The sequence below is a fragment of the Aedes albopictus genome, chromosome 3 (assembly GCF_035046485.1).
Source record: "Aedes albopictus strain Foshan chromosome 3, AalbF5, whole genome shotgun sequence".
Lineage (NCBI taxonomy): Eukaryota > Metazoa > Arthropoda > Insecta > Diptera > Culicidae > Aedes > Aedes albopictus.
Genome location: NC_085138.1, coordinates 359,545,302 through 359,572,105, shown reverse-complemented (window position 1 = coordinate 359,572,105; position 26,804 = coordinate 359,545,302). Strand labels below are relative to the sequence as shown.

General features: G+C 41.8%; 1 protein-coding gene across 1 annotated transcript in view; it reads left to right on the top strand.

Annotated features, from left to right (window-relative positions):
• The first annotated feature begins 13,555 nt into the window (after positions 1-13,555).
• LOC109428919 (serine/threonine-protein kinase meng-po) overlaps positions 13,556-26,804 on the top strand; it is a 72,647-nt gene continuing 59,398 nt past the window's right edge. Inside the window, exon 1 of the mRNA XM_029874964.2 lies at positions 13,556-14,791. The gene's annotated coding sequence lies outside the window, so the exon portion shown is untranslated. The remainder of the gene's footprint in view (positions 14,792-26,804) is intronic.

Genomic DNA, 26,804 nt, shown 5'->3' with positions numbered 1-26,804 from the left:
TTGCCGCCCCCAACACGACCCACCCTTGCTACGCCTTTGATTACGTGAGTTCCGACAGCCACTGTGAGTACCAGCAGTGAGCGCAAGTGAGTGGTCCCGTCATCGTCGCCGTCTCCGAAGTGTGGTGACTAATGCAAAACTCACCACAGCAGCACCCCGAGAGTGACAGCCATCGAGAGAGTTCCACCCGCGTCTTGAACCAGCGTCGCGATATTGCGCGAACATTCTAGATTGCGGGTGCGCACATATAAATACCCGATAAGTTCGCCCGCAACTTCAGTTATGTTTTAACCGCCGCGAAATAAACTTCGACCAGTGAAAGTGAAAAGTGAACTAAGTGCTAAGTATTGTTAAGTAGTGTAAGTGCAGAGTACAAATAAAGTGTAGTGATTAGTGTGAATCAGTGGTGTTGTGCCTTTCAATTCCGAATTTCCGACCGAGTAATTACAGTCCACCTAGACCCGCCGGAGTTGGCCCCGGATACGCGCCAACATTTTAGAGTATTTCAAATATGTAATAGCTTTAAAAATAGTTAGAAATAAACTATAAAATGAATGCCAAATGTTGTATAAATGACGTGATAAGTTAGGATACTATTTCAAAAATATAAGAAAACTCGAAAAGAAAAAACACAGTGAAATTACTCATTTATGAGTAAATCGATTTACTCATTTTTTATAAAAGGCACTTTACCCATATATGAGTAATGGACCTTTACCCATAAAATGAGGTTGTGCACTTTTCGGCGATTATGGGTAAACTTTACCTATATTTGGGTAAACTGACCTTAGCGTGTAAGTCTTTGACGTTCCGTGGCCTTGTTGTTTAAGATTCAGAATTAGAGTAATTCTTGTGGCTCCCACTGCGGGATGTGCTATGTGAATGGTGGTTGTTACGCGACGAAGAAAGGAAGTGTGTCCAATTCAATAATTTATTCCAACTTGAATAGTAAATTATTAAATTCCTACACTGAGAAAAAAAGTATAGTACTGCGAACCACGGCACTATGTTTAATTTTACCATTCCCAAATATCGTAAAAATAACTAAAAATTCATTCCCACTTACCACAAATCAATAAAAATTACCATGCTTTATGGTAATTATAACATAGTGATGTGAACAATATACATATTCAGCAGTACTATTCGACTTTTACCATTTGTTGAGCAAACATAGTAATATTGACTACAAACATGTTTGCTCAAACTTTCAACATATTCGAGCTCACAATGCATCATGGTTGCTGTAAATATTTAGATGTTATAATAATTTTCCAGTTTGCTGTTTGTTATCTACGTCTCTGTTCGCCATCTTGAAAGCGTTTGACGGATTCCAGACCGGAATAATTTTTAGTTGAACTAGTGCAGACTTGTCAAAGTGCCGGAAAAATAGCAGATGTCACTTGTGCGGGGAAAATGTGAAATCTCCTCTCGTCATCCGGAGTTACCGGTCTGTCGGTCAACACTCTTCGTTATCCGCATTCAAACAGCAAGAGGTAAGTTGGAACAGTTGAAAAAGGGAGATATTTTGCTCACATTACCCGGCTACATTCTGAACCTAGTTCTGAACCGCAACAACTATCTTTTCAGGTCTTATTTCCTACATCCCTTCCCGGACCGCAGTGCCAACACCTTGGCCAACACACACGACGGTCGTTTGCGAAATCCGCCTGGACATCCGGTTCTTCAGAACCAGCACTGGGCCTCCGAATTGCTCATTCTGCGTGGTGTTCCCCAAGTGGTTTGCCAGCGGATAAAAAATTATTCCGTACCATTCTGTGTTCGAGCAAACTATGCAATTTTAAATTCCCGCTTAATTTTAAGTATATTATTTATTCATGTATATTAAAGTATATTAATAAAATATGACATTAAATTTTATTGTTTTTTTTTCGTTTGAGAAAACAAACCAAAACTACCGCTACCAGCATTTCACCATATGGATAATGATAAACAGCATTTCGATGGTTGCTCTTACTATGTCTTTATTTATTCGGCATGGTAAAAAGCACTAAAATATATGCTTAAAAATAACCACAAAACATAAACAAAAAGAGGCATGGTAAATGTAACCCCTTCAATGGTTGTTTCAATTACGAATCATGGTCTACCAAAATCAAGTGGTAAAAGTTTTTAATTTGACCCTCGATACAGTCAGGATTACCATGTCCCTTTTTACAGTGTACCAAAGAAATCGACACTGATTCTTCATTAGGGCCTAACTGACATTTTCGATTTCTCTTCATCGATTCTCTCTTTGTGTTATTACGGAAAGTGTATTAAGTTTTCCAAAGATTTTTTGGTTGAAATGCGAAGACGACGACTACATCTTGCTCTAGAAATAAAAAGAATAATGATTTTGTTTGTTTTGATCAAGTTATTAGCGAAAGAGAGAGTCGACGAAGAGAAATCGATCAAGTCAGTTAGGCCCTTAAGAAAAATCATTGTCGAAATATCGAATTAAGTTACAAATTAAGGCTTCTTACGGCATCATCAGCATCGGCAGCCATGTTGGATATGCGGCTCGGAATTTCAAAGTGATGATTCTCTGAAACCAAAGCGAATATTCGTATGAAAAAGTATCACTCTATTTACTCACTCGCAGTGATTACGATGATATTTTTCTGCTGCGTTGCTGCAGAACTGACAATTTTTTATCACTTCAAAAACGCGAGGCAAACAATCATTGAAAAGCAAAAGTCAATGATTCGTTTGAAAACTTAGTGATGCAGTAAGACACCTTAAGTATATAATATGATTGAACAAATCTTACTTCTAGTGACGTTTCTTCGATTATACGCGCAACAATTTCGTCGTTAACTGTCCAAATATTTCCTAGGTCCCAGAGTTTGTTCCACTAAACTTCATAGACTACTAAACAACAGAAAAAAAGATCACTATGCTTTTCGCTGGCAGAAGCGTTCTTCGCGTCGTAGAAGAATTTGTTCGCTGTTTGTTTCACATGACCATAGGGCACTGCATGAAAATCTCTCCTTCTCTTTCACTCTTACAGAAATTTTGTAAACAACAAGGCCACGAAACGTCAAAGTCCCATACAAAATCAAAACAGTGCAGTGCCCTATATCCCCTGTCATCAGTTTATATTTCAGAGGCGTAGTCAGGGTCGAGATAGGATAGTGCTGCAAAGTTATCGTGGCGCGCGCAACAGTGGTGCTGCGTGCCGGATAGTTTATTCCCCCGCGTTGAATTCAATTAGCGGACTTTGTGAGTATGCTTAATAGAAATAAACTAGAACTCCTATGGCGCTGTAGTCACTTTTCCTAATTAATTATTTTAATAACTTAAATTGCACCAAGTGATTGTTTATATGTGTCCATCTTGTAGAGGACCTTTTGTTTTGGTAAACAAAATTTATTTGACACTTCTAGGACAAGGACGTGGCAAACTAGATGTTAGTCACACGAACAGTTGCAACATTGGACTTCTGTGGCTAGTTATTCTAATGTATGCTCTAAGTTCAATTAAATACGATATGCGGCGCATAAACAAGTAAGTAATTTTAATTTTAACAAGAGTTGAATAATATAATTTATTGCATATCAACACCATTTACTTCAGCTACAACGAATGCCGCTTCGTTCAATGTTCGATTTTTTTTCAACGTTTTTTTGGCTCATAAACCTTCCTTGGGTGAAAACCTTGGTGAAAACTAACAGAACAAAACAAAGATGACCTGGATTGGACGTTCCGTTCGTGAGTTATGCGCGGTTCCACGTATGCCACTGCATTTTTATATAGATAGATGTGAAACAGGAATAAAATAATAATGTCGTCTTGTGATGTGTGTAAATTCTCGTGGGTTTTAGGCTGGGAGCTATTTCTGCGATTCTTCCAGGAGTTGCTTCTGAGATTCCTTCACAGGTTCTACCCGGAATTCCTCCAAGCACTCCTTGAGGGATTTCTCCAGAGATTCCTTTCGAAATTTCTCCAATGATTCCTTTTGAGATTCTTTCAGAAGTTCCAGGATTTCTCAAGGAATTCACTCCGGGATTCCTACAAGATTTCGCTCCGAGATTCTTCCAGAAATTCCATCTGAGATTTCGCCAAAGATTCTTCATTCTTCCCGGTATTCCTCCAGGAGTTTCGGGATTCCTTCACAAGTTCGGAGATACCTCCAGGAATGCCTTCCCATGAAGGAACTCTCGGATGAGTCCTAGAAACTTCTGGAGAAATCCCAGAAAGAGCTCAAGAAATCTCAGAAAAAGGAAGAACTCCTTGAGGAATCCCAGAAGGAACTTCTAGAGAAATGTAATAGGGAACTCATTTAGGACTCCTAGATAGAACTTCAGGCCTAACTCCGAAAACATTCCTGCAAGAATTCCAGAAGGAACTCTGGGAGGAATCCTTAAAGAAACATGTGGAGGAATCCCAGAAAGAGCTCCTGGAGAAATCTCAAAAACAAGGAATCCAACAAGAGGAGTCCCAGAATAAGCACAATGAGAAATCTTCAAAGGAACTGCTAGAAGAATTCAAGACGGAACTCCAAGATATGATTCCTCTCCTGAAGGAATCTCAGAAAAAACTCTGAGGGTAATCTTATAAAATACTCTTGGAGGATTTCTCAAATTAGAGAATTCTAAAAAAAATCCTCGAAAAATACCAGAAGGATGCTTCAGAGATTATTTTAGCAGTCCGTGCTGGGAGTTCCTTCAGGAATTCTTCGTTTTGAGATTCTGAGGATTCCTCAAGGTTTTCCTTCATGGATTTCCTCCATACTTCCGTCTGGAAATTCTCGGGGATTATTTCCTGAGATTACCAGAGATTTCTTCCGCGATGAATGCATGTAGGTTTTTTTTAAGGAATTCCTTATGGAATTACTCTAGGAGCTCTGTTTGGAAGGAATCCCAGACGGAACCTCTTTGTGAATCTCAGAAAAAAAACTTCTAGACAAACCTCCGAGGCAACTTTTGAAGGTATTACAAATAAACTCCCGGACGAATCTCATCAAGAACTCCCTGGGAATCCCCGAAGAAACTCCTGGAAAAGTCCTTGAACAAATTTGTAGAGAAACCGCGGAGAAATCATAAATCAGCACAATTTCCCACGCACGCGAACCCCAAATTTTGAATTGAATTATGGAAAGCTGTCAAATTTTTTTCTAAGTCCAAAAGCTGAGGAAATTTTTGTAAGTCCGTATCATAAACAACAAGGCCACGAAACGTCAAAGACTTAGAAAAAAATTATCATAGCAACCACCGTATGCAGTCCCCTATACATATATATTTATGTTTTAAGAATTAGAAAATCTGCTGCCCAAGAGGTGGTTAGGGATGACTTCGAGAAGGAGGGACCGTACATGATTACTCTCTTTTGATCAGCGTTCCACCAGCTACCGCCTTAAGTTGAAGATATACAGGGGTTGGCCATAATGTTTGGGGAGGCAACTTTTTTTCTCTCACAAAAAAGTTCAATATATTGATACTTGATACAACGTTATTTATAATATGTAATATTTTCTCATGACGAATAAAGTTATACCGGTTTGACGTTTTGACCCATATTGAGGAAAACAAGTCAAATTTACAATATCACACAAAAATTACTAAATGTGTTCTTCCTTCAATACAAATAGGCTTTAATATATCTTAATATAGATATCTTGAGAACAGAGGTAGAAAATCTTTGGATATTAAAACGAAAATTAAATGACACTGATGTAAAAAAATACATTTTTTCGAAAAAGATCTAAAAAGTATCAATGCATCATAACTTTTTTCAACGTTCGAAAAGGACCTATGTTTTAAAGACTGTTTAAGCATTAAAATATTGTTAATACTTAGACGTTCAAAATTTCATTCAATTCGGTTCACTGGGTTACGAGATATGACAGTTTAAAAATTAGTTGTTTAAAAAATAGTGTTTTGCGAGAACGGTTCTAACTTCGCGAATACTAACCAATCGAGCTCAAATATGTACCAATAATGCACATATCATCATCGGTTCTAGGAGAATAGCGTATTTTTTCGACGAAATAAAAATTTCATGTTTTTTAGTCTCATACCATTTTTGACAACTTTAGGCCCCTTGAGGGACCACTAGCCTTGAGATACGGACTTCAAATTTTGACACGTTTCTTTTTTTTTTTTATCTAGTTCATTTATTTGGGGCTCAATCGCGTATAACGCTTTACGGAGCCGAGGATCTTTCTTTGTACTTAATAGTATACATTATACAGAGTAATAACTTTTTAGTGATATCTGTTAGTAATGGGTGGAAGCCAGGGTACTCGTGGCAGCTCGAGGTTAGAAGGTCACATTTTGAGGGATGGACAGGGTAAGGATTGGGCCAAAGGTTTCACTGCTGCTCATCCGGGGGTGAATCGCATCTTGCTAGCGAATTCGGTGCCTTGTGGTGTTGGTACCAACTTGTTGTGGGACTTGGTCTTCCGGATGGCCAGGAGTAGCTTGGTAACACAAAGAGGACAAAACAGAGAAAAAAAAAACTGGAGAAGAAAACACAAGCGAATTAAACTTTTATACCAGCAGAGCGAAGAAAGTCGAAAATACATCCCATATATGTGACATCGCGGGTCCCCAACACATCTCTCACAAGAACAAAGGGTTGTCTACCTCGGGCCTCAAGGGTATCCAATAGTAGCGCTCTGGAGGCGTCATTATCCGGGCATTGCCAAACTACGTGGTCGATGTCATCATAACCGGAACCGCACTTAGTACAAACATTGCTCAACGCGAGGTTAATCCTGTGTAAATGCGCGTCTAGCGAGTAATGGTTGGACATAAGTCTTGACATCACGCGAATGAAATTGCGACTTACATCCAGACCATACCACCACACTCGCAAAGAAACATTAGGAATAATGGAATGTAACCACCGTCCCAGCTGGCTATCTCGCCAATCATTTTGCCAACTTTGAAGAGAACTCTGGCGAACAAAATGGAAAAATTCATCATGTGAAATTCTTCTATCATAGATCTCACCTTCCTGTGCGCCCACCTTTGCGAGAGAGTCCGCCTTCTCATTGCCATAAATTGAGCAATGTGAGGAGACCCATACAAAGGTAATCTTGTATGATCTTTCGACCAGTGCACCCATCTGCTCCCTTATTTTTGTAAGAAAGTAAGATGGATGTTTTACAGGTTTCATCGACCGGAGTGCCTCAATCGAACTGAGGCTATCCGAGAAGATGAAGAAATGGTCTACGGGCATGTTGGAAATCATCCCCAAAGCGAAGTTGATTGCTGCCAGCTCAGCAACATAAACCGAACAAGGTTCCTGAAGTTTGCGGAAGGCGGTGAAATTTTCATTGAAAACACCGAAACCAGTGGATCCATTTATGCGAGACCCATCAGTGAAGAATCTCTTACAGGAATTGACATTTTGGTACTTTTCGTTAAAAATGCGAGGAATAGATATACATCGAAGTTGATCTGGTATTCCATGAATAGCTTGTTTCATGGACAGATCGTATTTAACAGAGGTACTGTCATTAGTGAAGTTTACACGGGGAGGATTATAACTTGGTAGGCTTATGTCAGATGACATGTAGAACAGATAGATTCTCATGAATTTTGATTGAGTGTTCAGACTGAGCATTTCTTCGAAGTTTTCAATGACAAGTGTGTTGCTCACTCCACACTTGATAAGTAACCTTAGCGAGAGCTCCCAGAATCGGTTCTGGAGAGGTTTCACCCCTGCTAGGACCTCAAGGCTCGCATTATGCGTTGAGTGCATACAGCCGAGAGCAATACGCAAACAACGGTATTGAATTCGTTCCAACTTTATTAGGTGGCAGTTTGCTGCTGAGTGGAAGCAGAAAGAGCCATACTCAATAACAGAGAGAATAGTCGTTTTGTAAAGTTTTATGAGGTCTTCCGGGTGAGCACCCCACCATGTTCCGGTAATTGTGCGTAGAAAATTGATCCTTTGTTGACATTTTTGCACCAAATACTTGATTTGGGTACCCCAAGTGCCTTTTGAATCAAACCAGACCCCAAGGTATTTCGAAGTCAAAGACTGGTCGATTTCTATTCCCAAAAGATTGAGTTTCAGTTGGGCTGGGTTCCGCTTTCTAGAAAACACAACCAATTGAGATTTTTGCGGAGCAAACTCGATCCCTAAATCTCTTGCCCAGATTGACAGATTATTTAGAGAATTTTGCAATGGTCTTTGCAACATTTCTGCATGTGGGCCTTTTAGAGAAACCACAGCATCATCTGCAAGTTGTCTTAGCGTGCATTGTCCTTCCAAGCAACTATCAATGTCTTTCACGTAAAAATTATAAAGCAAGGGACTTAAACATGAGCCTTGGGGTAGGCCCATGTAACTAATTCTGGAAGTTGTCAGTTGTCCGAGATTGAAACTCATATGTTTTTCTGACAACAAATTATACAAGAAATTATTTAAAATTCCTGGAAGTCCACTATTGTGCAGTTTTTCTGACAATATTCCTATGGAAACTGAATCAAAGGCGCCCTTAATATCCAAGAAAACTGAAGCCAGTTGCTCCTTTTCCGCAAAGGCCAGTTGAATATCTGTTGAAAGCAACGCTAGACAATCGTTTGTTCCTTTGCCCTTGCGAAACCCGAACTGTGTATTTGAAAGCAAGTTATTCGATTCGACCCAATGATCGAGTCGTGATAGGATCATTTTTTCCAACAATGTCCTTAAACATGATAACATAGCAATTGGGCGGTATGAATTATGATCAGACGCTGGTTTACCAGGCTTTTGAATAGCTATTACTTTGACCTGTCTCCATTCATGCGGAACGATGTTGTTCTCCATGAATGAGTTGAACAGGTCCAGTAATCGTCTTTTCGCGATATCTGGGAGATTCTTTAGAAGATTGAACTTGATCATATCGCGTCCCGGAGCGGAATTGTTTGATGAAAGAAGAGCCATAGAAAGTTCCAGCATAGTGAAGGGTCTGTCCAGAGAACCGTCTCTTGGGGATGTTTCCCAAGAAATCGGTTGTGCTGGGACTGAGTCTGGGCAGACCTTTTTCGCGAAGCTGAATATCCAACGGTTGGAGTATTCGTCACTCTCATTAGAAGAAGAGCGGTTTCGCATGTTGCGAACCACTCTCCAAAGCGTTGTCATTGAAGTTTCTCTTGAGAGACCCTCAATGAAGTGTCGCCAATAACTACGCTTCTTCGCTTTCAGCAGGTTTCTCAGCTGTCTTTCGAGCTTTGCGTACTCTTGATAAAGATCTGAGGTACCGTGCCTACGAAAAGTTTTGAAAGCATCAGATTTTTTAAGATACAACTGGGTGCAATCATCATCCCAGCCTAGTGTGGCTGGTCTTCTTTTGAAGGTTGCACTTGGAACACGTCGTTTTTGTGATTCTAATGCACTCTTATATATCAGTTCAGACAGGAATCGATACTCATCCAAAGGTGGGAGGGGATTGAATGATTCGATGCCAAAAGATACCGCTTCTGCATACTTTTGCCAATCGATATTCCTTGTGAGGTCAAAAGGAACCTGAATTGGATGGTCTGACCTTTCACTATTATGCTTTATGGTGGTTATGATGGGTAAGTGATCACTACCATGAGGATCCTCGATTACCTTCCACAAGCAATCAAATGAACTTGACCCCAGTGATAGGTCGAGACGACTTTCTTTGCCGTCAGATGCAATACGTGTCACTTCACCTGTATTTAAAATGTTCAAATTGAAATCGTCGCACAAATCATAGAAAACGGTCGCTCTATTATCGTCATATGGTTCGCGTCACCCTGTACCATGCGCGTTCATATCACCCAGAATTAAAACTGGATGTGATAGTGCAGAAACCGCATTCCAAAGATGACGGCGGTTAATTGAAATTCTTGGAGGAATGTAAACGGAAGCTACGCAAAGTTCTTTACCCTTTACGTTTATTTGGCAAGCGACGATTTCTACGCCAGGATGAGTCGCGATTGGAATTCTATAAAATGAGTAAGTCTTTTTGATCCCCAAAAGAACTCCCCCATAATGGTCATCTCTATCCTGGCGTATAATGTTAAAATCGTGGAAGTTGAGTTCATCTTCAGAAGAAAGCCATGTTTCACAAAGGGCAAATATATCACAATCAGAGTTGTGAATCAAAAACTTAAACAGGTCTAATTTAGGTTTTAGACTATGACAGTTCCACTGTAGCACAGTGATCATATCTTGTACCTCACTTGATGAATTATCCATCGATCGCACCCATGATCGCAGCAAGGAGGGACCATGATTGTGTCAGATTCCGAAGATATTCTTCTACTGTAGGTATAAACATATCAATAATGCCTCTAAATGTTTCTGGAAGGCTGAGGGCATCATATAAGCGATCCACGAGAACCCTAAAAGTAAACAGTCCTCGCTTGGGTGTAGGAGGCTTGTTTGAACTGCGAGGAACTTTGGTAGCTTTTTTCTTGCTACCTTGTCGATTATTTCTCTTTGAAGTGTATTTAACAGGTGGAGACGGGGGTGACAGGTTCTTGCTACAACATGGATCTGAAGCTGAAGGAACCTGATTCTTCGGAGTTTTTAAGTTTACCCCGTCTCCTTTAACATTAGGCAAACTTTTGAGGGAAGACTTTAAAAAGACCTTTCGGCGCAATCCCGGGGAAGATGATGACTTCCTTTTTCCAGGTGCGTGTGCCTCCGAAAGAGATCCACCCTCATCAGTTTCGCCATCGTCCTGATCATCGGAAGACAACTCCTGATAGGGATTTTCAACTGGGACAGCTGATTCAGACACGGAATCTGGTGTTTTAAAAGATTTCACCATCTTCGCTTATGTCTGTTTGGAGCGCTTTATGATAGAGCGACTCTCATTTCGAATGCGTCTTTTGTAAGCCGGGCAAACTTGCAAGTCGTGTGGATCTCCGCCACAGTAGCTACATTTTTCCGCTTCCTGTGTGCAAGAGTCCTCCAAATGAGCTTGGTTGCATTTGCCACAACGGGGCTTGTTGTCGCAAAAGCTATCACTGTGACCAAACTGCTTGCATTTGGTACAATTAAAAACTGGGTAAAAACCACCATCAATTACAACAAATTCCGGGAGGACGGAACCTGGAAAAGTCACTCGAAAAAACGCTGAAGGCGAGTACACCTTTTTATTTCCTTCCATGGAAACCTTAGATAAGCGTTTACAGTCTAGGATAGCCACATCAGGAATTGACCTATTTTTGAATCGACCAAAGCCGGTCTTGATGTCCTCACATGTCAGCATTTCGTCGAGGATCTTCCCCTCCACCTCCACTTCTCGTGCTGGCACATAGACCGCGTATTCAACAGTAAACGCTTCGTGTTGAGCAATTTCATTTGCTGCTTTGTAGCTAGGTGCGGTAACACGCAGCTTGGATGCTTTCACTTGGTGAATAACGGTCCCAGGATACTTACGCGTCAGCTCTCGAGAAATCGAAAGCATATTCAATGGTTTGCATTTGCGCCGGAAATAGACAACCCAAGGTCCAGGCGAAGATGGCTGATAAAACCGCGTACGAGCAATGATATCATTGGGAGGCGTTTCCCCTCCAATCGAATCGTCCATGTGGAAACAAATTTATGGAAAATAACTCAAAAGTGCAAAAGAGGAAGAGAAAAAGCTTAAAGTATTTACAGTGCACTTTCTTCCTTAGGACGACAACTGTTTGGTTTGTAAACCAAACAATGTTAATAATATATAGAGAAAAAAAAGCAAAAAAAAAAACTTGTACTAATAATATACGAATTCAATTCTTATGTTTATTTTAGCGCACCCTGTAGGATGCAAAAAAAACGGTATTGAAAAAAAAAGAAAAAATAGCTAATAAAAAAACAAAAAAAAATTGTTCTGTTATTTACAGTTTGTACACCCTAACCCGCATACAGTAGTTTGGAAACCACTGTTATGGATGTCAAAAAAAACACGTGGTCGAATGTGGACTGGGGATACAATAGACAAAAGCGATCAAAACAAATTGGGCGGACAAAAGAGTGTATCGAAGAGTGATACTTATCTGACCGAAGCAGGTAGATATTTATCACAGGCAGGTCGATGGTAAAGCTGTCCGTCGCGTCTGCCTTCGCACCCGTCGCCACCGTCCTCATCGATGACGGAGGGGCTGATGATGGCGATAAAGATGACTTTCTTGGATGCGATGCTTCTTCTTTGATGTACGATGATGCAAGCACCTCGCTTCCCGGGTTGCGCTGGATACCACCTTGCGACACTACACTTCGCACAAGCAGGAAAACGTACGATATAAAAAAACCTTCCGCACTTGCGGGGGAAAAAACTCCACTTATACGAGGTCTATCGCGTGGTGAGATCGACACGTTTCTTAGCTTTCGTCATTTCTTAGCTAAAACAAATATTTTCCAACAACGAATTTATAACATTTCCATTTTTTGCAAAATAAGAGACGGTACTGTACAGCAGAATAAGAATTTCTCCACCGCCTCGAAGGTCTTCTTCTTTCTGGCTCTACATCCCCACTGGGACTTGGCCTGCCTCGCTTCAACTTAGTGTTCTTTGAGCATTTCCACAGTTATTAATTGAAGGGCTTCCTTTGCCGCCTCGAAGGTAGCCTTTTCTAAAATCACACTGCTTCCCAAACGAACCTTGTCATGTCGTGCTGTGTTGCACATACCATAGATCATGTACTTAGTTTTAGATGCATCCGATGCATCAACTACCAATCCGACTTTTGCTGTATCAGTTCAGGTTCGCAGCTATGTTGTTAATAGCTACATCAACTACCGTTATTTATGCGTACAATGTTGAAGTACTAGGAAAACATCGAAAAAATCCGTTTCTGACAGCTACATGTGCGTGTCAATAGCATTCTCTAAATGTTCACACTTTTCTAACGCACTCATTTGTTCGGAAGAATTTCGCTAATGCAAACACACAAAAGTCATAATTTCACATTTTTTTCCTAGCTCGTACAAACATAACAGACACCGGCTCGACTCTTAATGAATGTTTATTGTACTTGCCGTTTCGTTACTTCTCTCACTTGCCAAACCAAATGTCTTTTTCCTGTATCACACAGTCATACACAGGGGCTATGTGACAAGTGTTTCGAAGCCGCCACCTTAAAAATAGATCCTGCCGATTGTACACAGGTAGATGCAATGTTACACATACAATTGGTTGGGCACAGTGGAAGAGAATGTGAGAATGATCGGGTATTGAAGAAGCATTACTGTTGAAATGTACATATTTCATCGAAAAGCTTTGCTTTCGTAAGGAGAACTCCAGCCAAACCGCAAGTTCGCTACTCTTAGTGAAAATGAAATGGCAAGCTCATGTGTCATGCCTCGAGCATGTGCGCTTGTCAACAACAAAACAATAGATTTCAGTTAGACAAATTAAATTCAGCGGTTCGCATAGTAACCATAAACTGACAAAAGCTCAAACAACGTCCATTCCAGAGCATGTTGTACAATCACTTGATAGTTACTCCGTACTTGTGGCATATATGATGTCAGAATATGCAATGGAACGTTATGGAAAAATAGGCGATCGAGATACTGACAGATATGACACAAAACGAGCGCACCTCCCGCTGTGCAGCATGTCTGAAAGGAAAATTCGTAGCATCCAAAGCGATCGCTTTTGACTGCGCAGAACAGACCCGACTGGGTGTTGGTTGGGGAACTCACGATCACCACCATCCAACCGTTCTCTATGGTCGCATCTGGTTCAGTCTTTGCGCAGTCTAGATTTTCCCTTCAATCCGTTGAGTTGTCTCCGTCGGTTCACTTTTCCGCGGTGAAAATTTTCATTTTCTTGGAAAACTTTCCTGCTCTGCAGAAAACGCTGAAATTTCCGGAACTTCTGAAGACTTCAACACCTGATTTTCTGTAGTGACTAACGATTCGACTAGCGATGAGTGTGATGGTGCAACAGCAAATGATTATCTAGAGTGATTATAGTCAAGTGAAAATATGTGAAAAATGTGACAAGCGAGAGAGCTACAGCCAGACAGTGAAGAAAAATTCCCATGCCCATATAATTTTAGAACCGTCTCAAGCTCTGCCGCCAGAGACCAACCTTACCAGTGAGGAAAGAAGAGTGCATGCCAAGCAAGACCCGAAATAACGAGACAACACCGTCGTCGCCGAGTTCGCGTACATATCTACGTACACCCGTAAGTCTGCTCAAACTCGGGCGAAAGGTAATTAGCGACGCTCTGGCGCGTTGATACCTATTTTCCTTGCTTCGAAGATGCCACCACCGGTGCGGCGGCGATGATAGATTTGTGAGACTGCTAAGAACAGCTGAAGAGGACGCAAATTTGCTCATAAAAAGCAAATCTTCGGGTGGGGGAAATCTGATATTCAAACCGAGAAGAAAATTGTTCCCGATCCAATTATACCGCCGCTGGCTGATCCGAAACAAGTGCGCCCGTTTTGGGGTGGAGATAAATTCCGCCAAGGAAAATAATTCAAAAAGCCGTTAATGATCGACTTTGGCGGTGGTGATCGGCTCCCAAAAGGAAACAAGGAAACCGACACGGTGTTTATTCTGTGCAAATATTGTTGTTCCGTTGGCGGTTTTAATAGCTTTCATTTGGTGGTGAAAATTGTTCCGGTGATCGCATCGATGACGTCGTAGTATAATCCGAGAGAAGAAAAGAAAAAAAAACGAAAACAAGATCGATTTGAATTAGAACGGTTGTTCGACATCGGGCGAAGACGAAGAAAAGTAAGTGAGTGACTCACAGTTGTGAGTGTAGGGCTTCGGAAAATTGATGGTGATCTTTGTAGTGGTGGGAAAAGTTGAACGGATCTCAGCAGTAGCTGGCAACGAAACAGCACGCTTCTAGGGACGGCTTGTAAACAGGTAGGTTTAAGTGTGTCGAAACAACGCTGCGAGAAAATCAATTTGTTTTTCTAAGTGAATATGGTGTAAGATGCACCTTTCGAGATTAAGTTTCGAAGCTGTCATGTTTAAAGCCATCTTCTTCTTCCTGACGAAACATTCCAGCTGGCATAAACCTGTTGCTCCGCTTTGTGTTCTGTTTCTGTTTCTCAGTATGGTCTTGCTATAACCTAAGCTATGAAGGCGTGGGTAATCAGTATGACCATGCTGAGGGTGACGTGTTCGATTCCCGGTAGGTCCAGAAACTTTTTGTAAAGGAAATTTCCTATACTTCCTTGGGCATAGAGTATCTTCGTGCCTGTCACGCTATATACTCATGCAAACTGGTCATTGGCAGAGGAATCCCTCAAAATAGCTGAATTGAGATGATGTCTGTATTTTGTTTTCATCTCTCGAACGGGAGACTCAGGTAGTGTGTGGTTGGGAACCACAGGATCATATCCCCGACCCACATAACACGTTTCCATTGCCGCCAAACCATACGTCTATCCCAGACTACCAACCCTCAAGGTTAGCTGCGTAGCCATGCAGCTAGGAACACCATGACCCCTTCTTGAGGTCCATCTAGTGTGGGTTTTCCCATGGTCGCCAGACCCTACGTCTCTCCGGAACCACCAAGAAGGCATTGCTTCAGAGAGGGGTATCGCACCCTGAAGGTTAGCTGTATAGCCTGCAGCAACGAACATCGATGACTCGCTTTGGAGAGTCTACCAAGGTAGCATGCTGGCGCTTAACCAGTTTCCCGAGTGGTCCTACCATTCCCTCTGTCCTCGGAAGGCAGGCAGGGTCGATACCACGCCTGCTTCAAACTGCACAGCGAGTATCAAGAACTGATACCGCGTGAACAGTGATTTGACCTTCCCGCAAGTAAGGCCCTATCAGCCAGCACACAGAAGGACGTGCCGATATGAGGCCTCCACCTGTCCCGACCATGGCGGGGACCCCTTTCCAACCGCGGGCTCGGATCCAACCCAGTAGACCGACGCCACGACAGAAACGCTACCAGGATGCTCTCCCCGCGACCACTTAACCGCTGTAAGGGTCTATTTCGATCTCAGAGCACTCCGAACCCTTGGATCACTTTTGTATAGCGTCTGAACTAGACACTGTTAGAGTCCACGCGCCACCTCCTCTGTAGTTCCAAGACGATGTGGGTGATAGCCGTTGAAACGGCATTCCAGCCAAACTACACATCCTCTGGACAAGATTGTCCGGAGTTGTGTCCTCCCCGCATGTGGCAAGCATGCGTTTACGCTTTGTGCGAAAACGCGGGCACACGAACAAAACGTGTTCCGCCGTTTCCTCTAAACCAGCACAAACCGGATATTCGGGAGAACCCGCACGACAGAAACGATTTAGAAACTGTCGGAAGCAGCCATGACCTGAAATAACCTGTGTCAGATGGAATGTTACTTCCCCATGGCGCCTGTTAATCCAACTATCTGCCCTCGGGATCAACCTGTGGGTCCACCTTCTTATGGTGGAACTGTCCCGGCGCGCTGCCATTTAACCATGGAGGCCATCCTGGTCGTTCTGCGTATGCCTCTTGTGCCGCGCATTTTGAAGCACTCTGTTCTCCCTGATAAGGATGCCGATAGGCACCATACTAGTGCTGACGCAGAGCGCATCGTGTGACACGGTACGGTACGCGCTCGCACCTCTCAGGCACATCAGCCTATAAGGACTTTCCAGTTTACCACGGTAGCCCTCGGTACTTAGCGCCTTGCCCCACGCCGGGCTGCCATACCTAAGTATGGACAAGGCGACACTAGCCAGAAGCTTGCGCAGAGCTATTGGACATCATCCGGGACAGTGCCGCAATAGCTGTGGAGGCTCTTTTACAGGCATAATCGACGTGGCTACCGAAGGTGAGCTTTTTTTTTATTTAGTTCATTTATTTGGGGCTCAATCGCGTTTAACGCTTTACGGAACCGATGATCTTTCTTTGTACTTAATAGTATACATTATACAGAGTAAAAACTTTTTAATAATATCTGTTAGTAATGGGTGGAAGCCAGGGTACTCGTGGCAGCTCGAGGTTAGAAGGTCACATTTTGAGGGATGGACAGGATAAGGATTGGGCCAAAGGTTTCACTGCTGCTCATCCGGGGGTGAATCGCATCTTGCTAGCGTATTCGGTGCCTTGTGGTGTTGGTACCAACTTGTTGTGGGACTTGGTCTTCCGGATGGCCAGGAGCAGCTTGATAACACAGAGGATAAAACAGAGAAAAAAAACTGGAGAAGAAAACACAAGCGAATTAAACTTTTATACCAGCAGAGCGAATAAAGTCGAAAAACCGAAGGTGAGCTTATCATCGATCATCTTGCCCAAGTGTTTGACGGAGCGCTTCGATGTGATAGTGCAATCGCCTACACTGATCACCGTCTGCTTCTCCTGGTCTGGTAAGCCAACTCCAGTTTCCTGGACCTCATCCACGCCTCCACAACCATGATCGAGTGGTTGGTAGTCAACTCCACTCCCTCGATCGTCTCACCGTAGGCTTCGAGCGTATTGTCCGCACCGTTTCGACTAAAGGTACTCTTGGTACCGACATTCGTCAAGTCGGCATCTAATTAGGCCAGTGTCTCTAGCAGCATCTGACCCGCTGGTTCGTGAAACGGTCGTCAAGCGGTCCAACCTCGGCGTGAACTGCTCGATCGGCTACCGCGGAGACGCATAACAGCTACAGAAGAAGACCCCGTTTACTTTGGCGACCACGAAGCCCTCATAGTTAGTAGACACGAAATCCTGGACGGGGTATTAACTCGTCGTCCATATCTCCGCCATTTTTCTCGGCCCATCCGCAACCCAATTGCCGTTGCCGGCGGGTACTCGGTATGGGTCCGCTATGATGGTGATATCCGTTCTCTACTCAGAAACCACCTGACAAAGCAGTTGCTGAGCCGTGTCTCAGTGGTTCAGGTTCAGCTGCGATCCTGCACTGTGATCTGTTCACTGCGGCTTTCTTGAAGGCCGGGCACCTTGGACCACCCGTCGGATGTCTGTTGTTCGCGGATTTCCCGGTATAGATCATGCAGATGGGTGGACTCGTGCAGCCTTGTGCCTTATGGCCTTCAGCGCCACATCTCTGGCACAGTTTACGCCTGTCAGGGCCTTTGCAGTTCCATGACTTGTGCCCTGGTTCCAGACACCTAAAGCCAACCTCCGGTGGCTCGTGGTACGTCAGATGACATACGCACCAGCCTACCTTTATACTCCCTACTTTAACGGACTTTTTGGCGTCCGCCACAGGTAGCTGAACCAACGCTATCTGTGTCCCTGCCAGCCCCTTCCGTAGCCTAACGACTGCGGTGGCCACCTGCATTCGCACTGTTGCCACAGTGCCGTAACGAGCTCTTCCACTTCGATGATCTTGTCTAGGTCTTTAACCTTCAGAGTCGCCTCTTGTGTGAGAGCCCTTACCTCTACTCCTTCTGCAAGGACCTCTTCCGCCAAACTCTTGTAGGCGGCGCTCTTGCGCTGCTCATCGTGCTTCAGCTCAAGGATCATCTCGCTCGTACGAGTAGGTCTGATTCTACGCACGTTGGCTCCCAGACCCTCAAGCTTGGTGTCGCTTCGCATCTTTTTTAAGACGTCCGAGTACTTCGACTGTTCTGTCTTGTTGACGAGCGCGCCGTCTTTCATGCGCTTGGTACCTACTCTTTTACGCATTCACAGGTAAAAATAATGATAAACTTCATTTTAGTTATGTAAACTTACTGCTATGGGGGTTTACATGATATATCATGTAAATTTGTGTTATATGTCATGTAAATACTCATAGTCATGCTGAATTACATGACATATAATGGAAGTTTACATGACATTTACATGATATGCCATGTAAACTTATGTGGCATCCCACACTCCAATTATGTGCATCATATGTCACAGAATTTTACGCTCTTTTTTCGATCTGCGTTGATTTGGCGTCCCCCACTACTCCTACGTCGTCGTTGAAGTAAGATGTATTTCACCTACGAGGGCTTGGTCTTGGCCTAGCCGCCTCTTCCTCCACCCGCTACCTGCTGTTGTTGCGGTCGATACTGTAGCGAACCACCAGGTGATCGCTGTGATTATAGCTATCGTCTACCCTCCAGTTGGAACTACTTGTTAGACCAGGACTACAAAAATTACCGTCGATAATCGACTCCGCTCCGTTCCAACTAAAGCTACTTTTGGTACCGAAATTAGCCATATCGACATCTAGCATAGCCAGTGCATCTAGCAGGATCTGACCCCGCTGGTTCATAAAACGGCCTCCCCATTCCATGCCCCAGGCATTGAAGTCAGCTGCTAACACCACTGGCCTTCGCCCTGTACCCTCGCTAAGGACCTCTTCTGCCAGATACTTGTAGGCAACGCTCTTGCCATCTTTGTCGCGCTTGAGCTCGGTAATCATGGCGCTAGTACGATTTGCGTCTAATTTAGTGTATGTCGACTTCAAGATCCGCGAGCTTGGCGTCGTTCCTCATCGCCTTCAAGACTTCCGAGTACTTGGACTCTTCCGTCTTGATGACGAACGCGTCACCCTTCACGCGCTTGCCCTCCTCAGTTTCTTCAGTCTGGTGTCCCTACGCTCCTGTACCTCCTGTTCCTTCTTTTTCTTCCGCTTCACAATGGTCAAGGGACGTCCTCCCCATGACCCGTCCTAACTTGTAGTTGTTGAGGAGCTATCAATGGTCGCTACCCCTTTTCCCTTCGATCGGGGACGGGCTGGCCTTTTCAGGTCCACCCTTCCCATCTTTCCGGGACGCCTGACTGGGGTCCGACTTACCGGGTTTACTGCCGACTTTCGGGGTTAACAACCGCCTAGCCTTGTTGGCGCCGCTTGGTAGCTGCTTACTTGAAGGCTACCTCACACGCTTCTACGATTGTCATAAGCGCTCTCCTTAAAGTAGACGTAGCTAGCCCACTTCTCGCGAAGGGGTTAACCTCGCCACTACCACTACATCCGCTTTGTTTCAGATGATTAATATTGCTAATATTAATCCCCACGGGAAAAAAAGGTCCGCCACGCCAGAGCCCTGCATTAACGCGGTAAGGGACAAATTTCTGTAAGCGGGTGCCCATGTACCTCACAGGCTCCGTTAACGATCGAGCATCTTTTTCAACTCCTCGATCTCTCATTCCTCGGTACGTGTTGCTTGACACCTTGAATTGGGATTACCCCTTTGGTTGACTCGTACCACCGGAACAGGTAATCTGTAGTTCTATTCTTAGCCGGCAACTATACAGCAGACTTGCTGAAGGGAGGTTCGTCAAGCCCCAGGACTCCTGTCGATGCTGCTCCATGTAGTTGAGGCAAGGCCCATCTGTGTCCCTGCCGGGCCTTTCCATAGCCGAACCTCTGCGGGGTCCACCAGTATCTCGCAGTGCCGTTACGAGCTCTTCCGCGTGATCTCGTCCAGATTATTGACCTTTATAGTCGCTTCACCGGTGAGAGTCCTCACCAATGACCTCTTCCGACAGACACTTGTAGGCGGCGACCTTGCATGTATCATGTTTTGTAAAAATTCAGCTCGAGGATCGCTGCACCAGCACGAGTATGTCCAATGCTGCGTACATTGGCTCCAGAATCTGTGGGATTGTCATCGCTCCTCATCGTATTCAAGGTCCCTGAGTACTTGAACTCGTCCGTCTTGATGACGAGGGCGTCACCCACGCACCTCTCCATGGCTTAACGTCTCTAGTAGCCAGTTTCCTGAGTCTATTCATTATTCATCTTCTTCTTCGGCTTATCCACTAGGGTCTAGAAGCGCCTCTCCCTGGCCCGCTCTAATCTAGGATGGCTAGCCGGGGTCCCACGTACTGGCATAATAGCCATTCACCATCGGGGTAAATAACCTCCTAGCTTTGTGAGCGCCGCCTGGTATCTCCACTCCTGACGGCTGCCTCTCACACTTCTGCGATTGCTTGTCAAGCATGCCTTAATATCCTTGTTCAGTACCTACCAGCTGGCCGCCTAATACGCCTATCTTTGCTCCGCTCTACCCTCCTTTGGCAAGTTCTTATAATCTATCTCCTAGCTCTTAGACAGGATGCGCAAAGCCCTTTGATGTCCGGGCATCAGTACACTGACTGGTGGGCACCTGTTCTTGGATAGGGATTGCCTTGGCATTAGTCGACCGAGGGCACCAACCAGTTCGCCAGTGTTATCCTGCATGAGTAATAGCCTGGGACACGGTTTATATGGGAAAATATAAAAAAAAGTTAAATCTTTAGCTCCTACATACTTTTTGAGTACCATTTTGGTCCCATTTAAACTGTGCAAAATTTCAGATCGACCGGGAAAATTATATTGAAGCGCCCGCCATTCTTAGTTTTTCATACGATTTACCATGGGGAAATTTTACTTCTTCAAAGAAAAATCGCTTCGGGTTACCCCTTGATCCCTAAAAAGAAGCCGATGAATGATTTCTGTAGCAAACTTCACGAGGAATCAGACCTCCGAGGACCGCAAAACGATGCGACGTTCGTGGAAAAAGTTATTAAGCCTTACCCGATCGTTAAAATGACGAGATTTTATTATTTATTGTTATTCATTACAGCGTTGCCATGCAATTTGGTTTTCAGTCAATAACTTTTTCCACGTGCCTTAGTATTTCCAACAGAAATCATTCATCGATTTTTTTAGGAGTTAAGGGGCAACCTGTGGTGATTTTTCTATGAAAAAGTGATTTTCCCAATGGCAGGGGTTCTCAATCTTTTTCAGCTTGCGACCCACTTTTGATTTTTATTGAATTTGGCGACTCACCAAAACGTATTTCATCACATACTCCATCGCGTTTATATGTTTTGATGGACTTACGTAATGTAACACTTTATATTTCGTATTTTAAAGCTTTCTTATTTTATTTTTTTGGAAAAGTAGAAAAAAAAAGTTAGTTTTAGTGCTCAAGTGATCAGCTCAAGTAAAGTCTTTGTCTTGAGAGTTTAAGATCAGTCTGCATGTTTCGAATACAAAATTTAATTTAATTGGTCAAGTTCTTTGAGCATAATACCCCAGATTTTAGGTATATAATCAAAATTTTCGAAAAAAAAATATAATATAGATTTTAATATCTTGTAAAATATAATGGCAAAATAATGCTTCTATAGAACTTTCTAAAATTCCAACAGCTTTCACTTGTTTTTTTTTCAGAACATAGAGAAAATTTAAAAAAATGGCAGAATCTTCTCATTGAAACTCAAAGTTTCAGAATCGATTTCAGAACGCAGAAAGTTTTTTTCAATATTCAATATACGCTGACGTTTCTATATTCAAATTAAATAATATATTGCATGATCAACTGATAAATCGAGATCGAAGATGTATGATCTCTGGAATATCAGAAAATAAAATTGAAACTGTTGCATCAGCTGTGACACAACTAACATTCCAAAATACCATTACATTGGAACATGAGTTCCAAATAGTTGAAGAAAATTTTCCAATATTTACTGATGGGATATTGGGACGAGACTTTTTAACTGCATTTAAATGCAGTATTGATTATGAATCCTGGATTTTGAACATTCGATGCAATAATGAGGAAGTTAACATTCCCATTGAAGACAACTTCAATGGAGGATTCATACTTCCTGAACGTTGCGAAGTTGTAAGAAAAATAAATGATTTAAATTTGAATGAAGATATGTTAGTGTGTGCCGAAGAAATCCAACCAGGGATTTTCTGTGGCAATACATTGACGTCACCATCAACAAAATACGTTAAATTTATAAATACTACCGATAAAGCAGTACTTATAAAAGATTTTAAGCCTATGATGAAACCTCTGAAGAATTTTATCGTAGCAAATGTCAATAAAAACGGTAATATTTCCGACCGAACTGATCAAATAAGATCAAAAATTAATGTTTCAGAACTACCAGCATCAGCCAAGGAACCTTTTGAAAATTTAATTCACGAATACAATGATATTTTTGCGTTAGGAGAAGATAACCTCACTACTAACAATTTCTATTCACAAAATATAGAACTTTCAGATAACGTGCCTGTATACATCCCAAATTATAGGAATATACACGCGCACAATGAGGAGATTGAATCTCAAGTCCAAAATTTGTTGAAAAATGATGTGATTGAACACTCAGTCTCGGCTTACAATTCACCAATTCTGTTGGTACCCAAAAAGTCGAGCAGCAGTGAGAAAAAATGGAGACTAGTTGTCGATTTCAGACAGCTGAATAAAAAAATTTTGGCTGACAGATTTCCCCTACCTAGAATCAATACTATTTTGGATCAACTAGGTAGAGCTAAATACTTCAGTACTCTGGATTTGATGGCAGGATTTCATCAAATTCCTCTAGATTTTGATTCCAGAAAATATACGGCATTTTCAACACCCTCTGGGCATTATGCTTTTACGCGCTTACCATTTGGACTCAATATAAGCCCAAATAGTTTCCAGCGCATGATGACGATTGCCATGGCAGGTTTAACACCTGAAAGTGCATTCGTATACATTGATGATATAGTTGTCATAGGATGCTCTATAAATCATCATCTTAACAATTTAAAGCGAGTTTTTGAAAGATTGAGACAGTATAATTTGAAACTCAATCCCGAAAAATGTCAATTTTTTAAGGCAGAAGTAACTTACTTAGGCCATAAAATTTCAGATAATGGAATTCTCCCAGATAATTCAAAATTTGATGTAATAAAAAAATATCCCAAACCAACTAACGCAGATGACGTTCGTAGGTTTGTGGCCTTTTGTAATTATTATAGGAAGTTTGTGCCAAATTTTGCGCAACTTGCTAGGCCGTTAAACAATTTATTAAAGAAGGATATAAAGTTTACGTGGTCAAATGATTGTCAGGCAGCTTTTGAAGCTCTTAAGGAAAAATTATTAAACCCACCAATTCTTAAATATCCTGATTTTACAAAACAATTCGTATTGACAACGGATGCTTCGAACATTGGATGCGGTGCGGTGTTGTCACAAAATTTTGACGGAAATGACTTACCCATTGCTTATGCCAGTAAAGCATTTAGCAATGCAGACACGAAAAAACATACAATAATACAAGAAATGATTGCCATACACTGGGCCATCGATCATTTCAAACCATATCTGTATGGAAGAAGATTCATGATCAGAACAGATCATCGCCCTCTGGTGTATCTCTTTGGTATGAAAGAACCTACCAAAAAGTTAACCCAGATGCGTTTAGATCTTGAAGATTATGACTTCGAAATACAATATATCAAAGGAAGTAATAATGTTGGTGCAGATGCATTATCCAGAATTACAACTTCAGATGATATTAAATCAAAATCAATTCTCATGGTCCATACTAGATCTATGACCAAAAATCAACACAAAATTGACAAAACAAAAACTGTTTCACAAAAAAAGAAGCTTGATCACCTTCTTGTCTATGAAACAGAATCGCCGGCAGACATTAAAAAATTGAATAAAATGAAAATATGCATGCAAAATGGAATGATTATTATAAAATTAATGAATGAAAATATGCGCAAAACTTTAATAACGCTTGAAAGAGATATTATTCACGAAAATGAAAGTCAGACGCTAGAGTTTGCTCTTTCAGAGATGAATAAAATATTGGAAAATAGAAAAATTGCAATGTCGACACAAGAAGATATTTTAAAACATATACCACTACAAGATTTTAAACGGATCGCTCTAGACGTCATCCGTAAATTCGAACTAATACTATATCGCCCTCCGAAAGAATTGACGAATTCTGAAGAGATCAATAACATCCTACATGACTTCCATATGACTCCAACAGGTGGTCATATTGGACAAAACCGGCTTTATCTCAAACTCAGAGACCTTTACTTTTGGAAAGGCATGAGAAGTTCGATTACGAAGTTTGTAAAGGCCTGCAAACTTTGTAAAATGAACAAAGTAACAAAACGGACAAAAGAAGAATCTTTGGTAACAACTACACCTTGTAAACCATTCGATATTATCTCGATTGACACAGTAGGTCCGTTACCAAGAACTGCGAAAAACAATCGTTACTGCATAACATTGCAAGACGATTTAACCAAATATGTTGTAATTATACCATTAGAAAATAAGGAAGCTGATACCATTGCGAAAGCTTTGGTGCAGAATTTTATACTTATCTATGGATCATTTTTAGAGTTAAAATCTGACCAAGGTACAGAGTTCAAGAACGAAGTACTTAAGCAGATTAGTAAAATACTTAATTTTAAACAAACATTCTCAACTGCTTACCATCCACAATCCATTGGAGCACTAGAAAGAAATCATAGGTGTTTAAACGAATACCTACGAAATTTTTCCAACGTACACCACAATGATTGGGATGAGTGGACTAAATTTTATGAATTTACCTATAACACTACTGCTCACACCGATACCGAATATACACCTTTTGAACTTGTATTCGGTAGAAAAGCCAAACTTCCTCAGGATATGCAAAAAGTTACACCAGAACCGATATATAATTTGGACGAATACTACACAGAGTTAAAATTCAAACTGCAAAAATCAAGCGAAATAGCTAGGAAAATTTTAATAGAACAAAAAATCAAACGAACACAAAATTTGAATAATAACTTAAATCCAATAGATGTTTCTGTAGGAGATTTGGTGTATTTATCAAACGAAAATAGGAAAAAGCTTGAGCCACATTTTATAGGTCCATTCAAAATTAAAGAAGTTGACAATATACATTGTAAAATAATCGATATTTCCAACAAAAAAGAAATACAAGTACATAAAAACCGAATCATAAAAATGTAACAAAATATATTGTAAAAGATTCTTTAAGTGATGCTTGATCAGAATAGCTACGCCATTCTTCTGAAAAAGGGGAAAGGTGTAGTGCAAAACGAGCCAATTCTACATACGCGACGAACGTGCTATCGTTCGTATCCCAACGCTTACGTTTGCAAATTAATTACAACAATGTATCGCTCGCCAAATCGATATGAGCATACGACGGTTCGATCGAGACGACGACGACGCGTCGTCCGCTGACCTAAGCATAAATCACTCCAGGAAACTTCCATAAGGTTCTATGTAAACACATTGTATGATATACTTTTGGCAGTCTGGCTGGCCCTATAAAAGGGGTCTTCCCAGGCCGAATAAATCAGTTCAATTTGGTCTTCGGACCTCAACGCATAACGTCGTTTTTAATTGATATCACCGCCGAGTGTTGTAAAATAAGACACAGCGTTTACACCAGACAAAAACATATAATGATATACAAAGTTTGAAAAGAATGAATGAAAAAAATTTCTAGAAATAAATCTGCCAATTCTTCAAAAGAATATTTGTAAATATGAAAATGCCCAACAATATTATTTGTCACAAGTTTTTCAAGACAGTTACCACAATATTTTCCATGCCTTCGCGACCCATAGTTTGAGAACTGCTGCCCTATAGTACTTAAATCGTATGGAAACTTAAAACGACTGGTGCTAAAATAGGTTCTCCGATCAAGCAGAAATTTTGCACAGTTGATATGGGGCCGAAATGGAACTCAAAAAGTGTACAAGAGAGAAAAGTTTTTTTTCTGTCCCATGCTGGAGCAATCGCTGCGATGGCAATTGATGACCCTCGGCTGCGGCTGCCATAGTCGACCCTGTACTGAACCGTCTGATATTTACTATTAGTGAAAAGCCGCCTGTAAGACCAAGCCCATCCGTGGGCTTCATACTACACACGCAACAGCACGTCGTTAACGATTTTTAATTTCGTTATCAACCCATTTTCGCACCGGTCGTTCGTTTCCATGTGAGTAAAATAATGATCGGTCGCCTTTGCGCACCGGTGGTCTCTATTCTATCCGTACCATCGGTTTTTTGCACTTCTGTAAATCATCGCAATATTTTGTGTATTTCTATGGTGTTATTGCAAATCTTATTCAGTATAATAATCTGTGCTCATATTTTGAAAGAAGGGGTGTTGGATAAGACTGAAAACTGTTAGTAAAAAATGAACTCAAATAAATAATTCC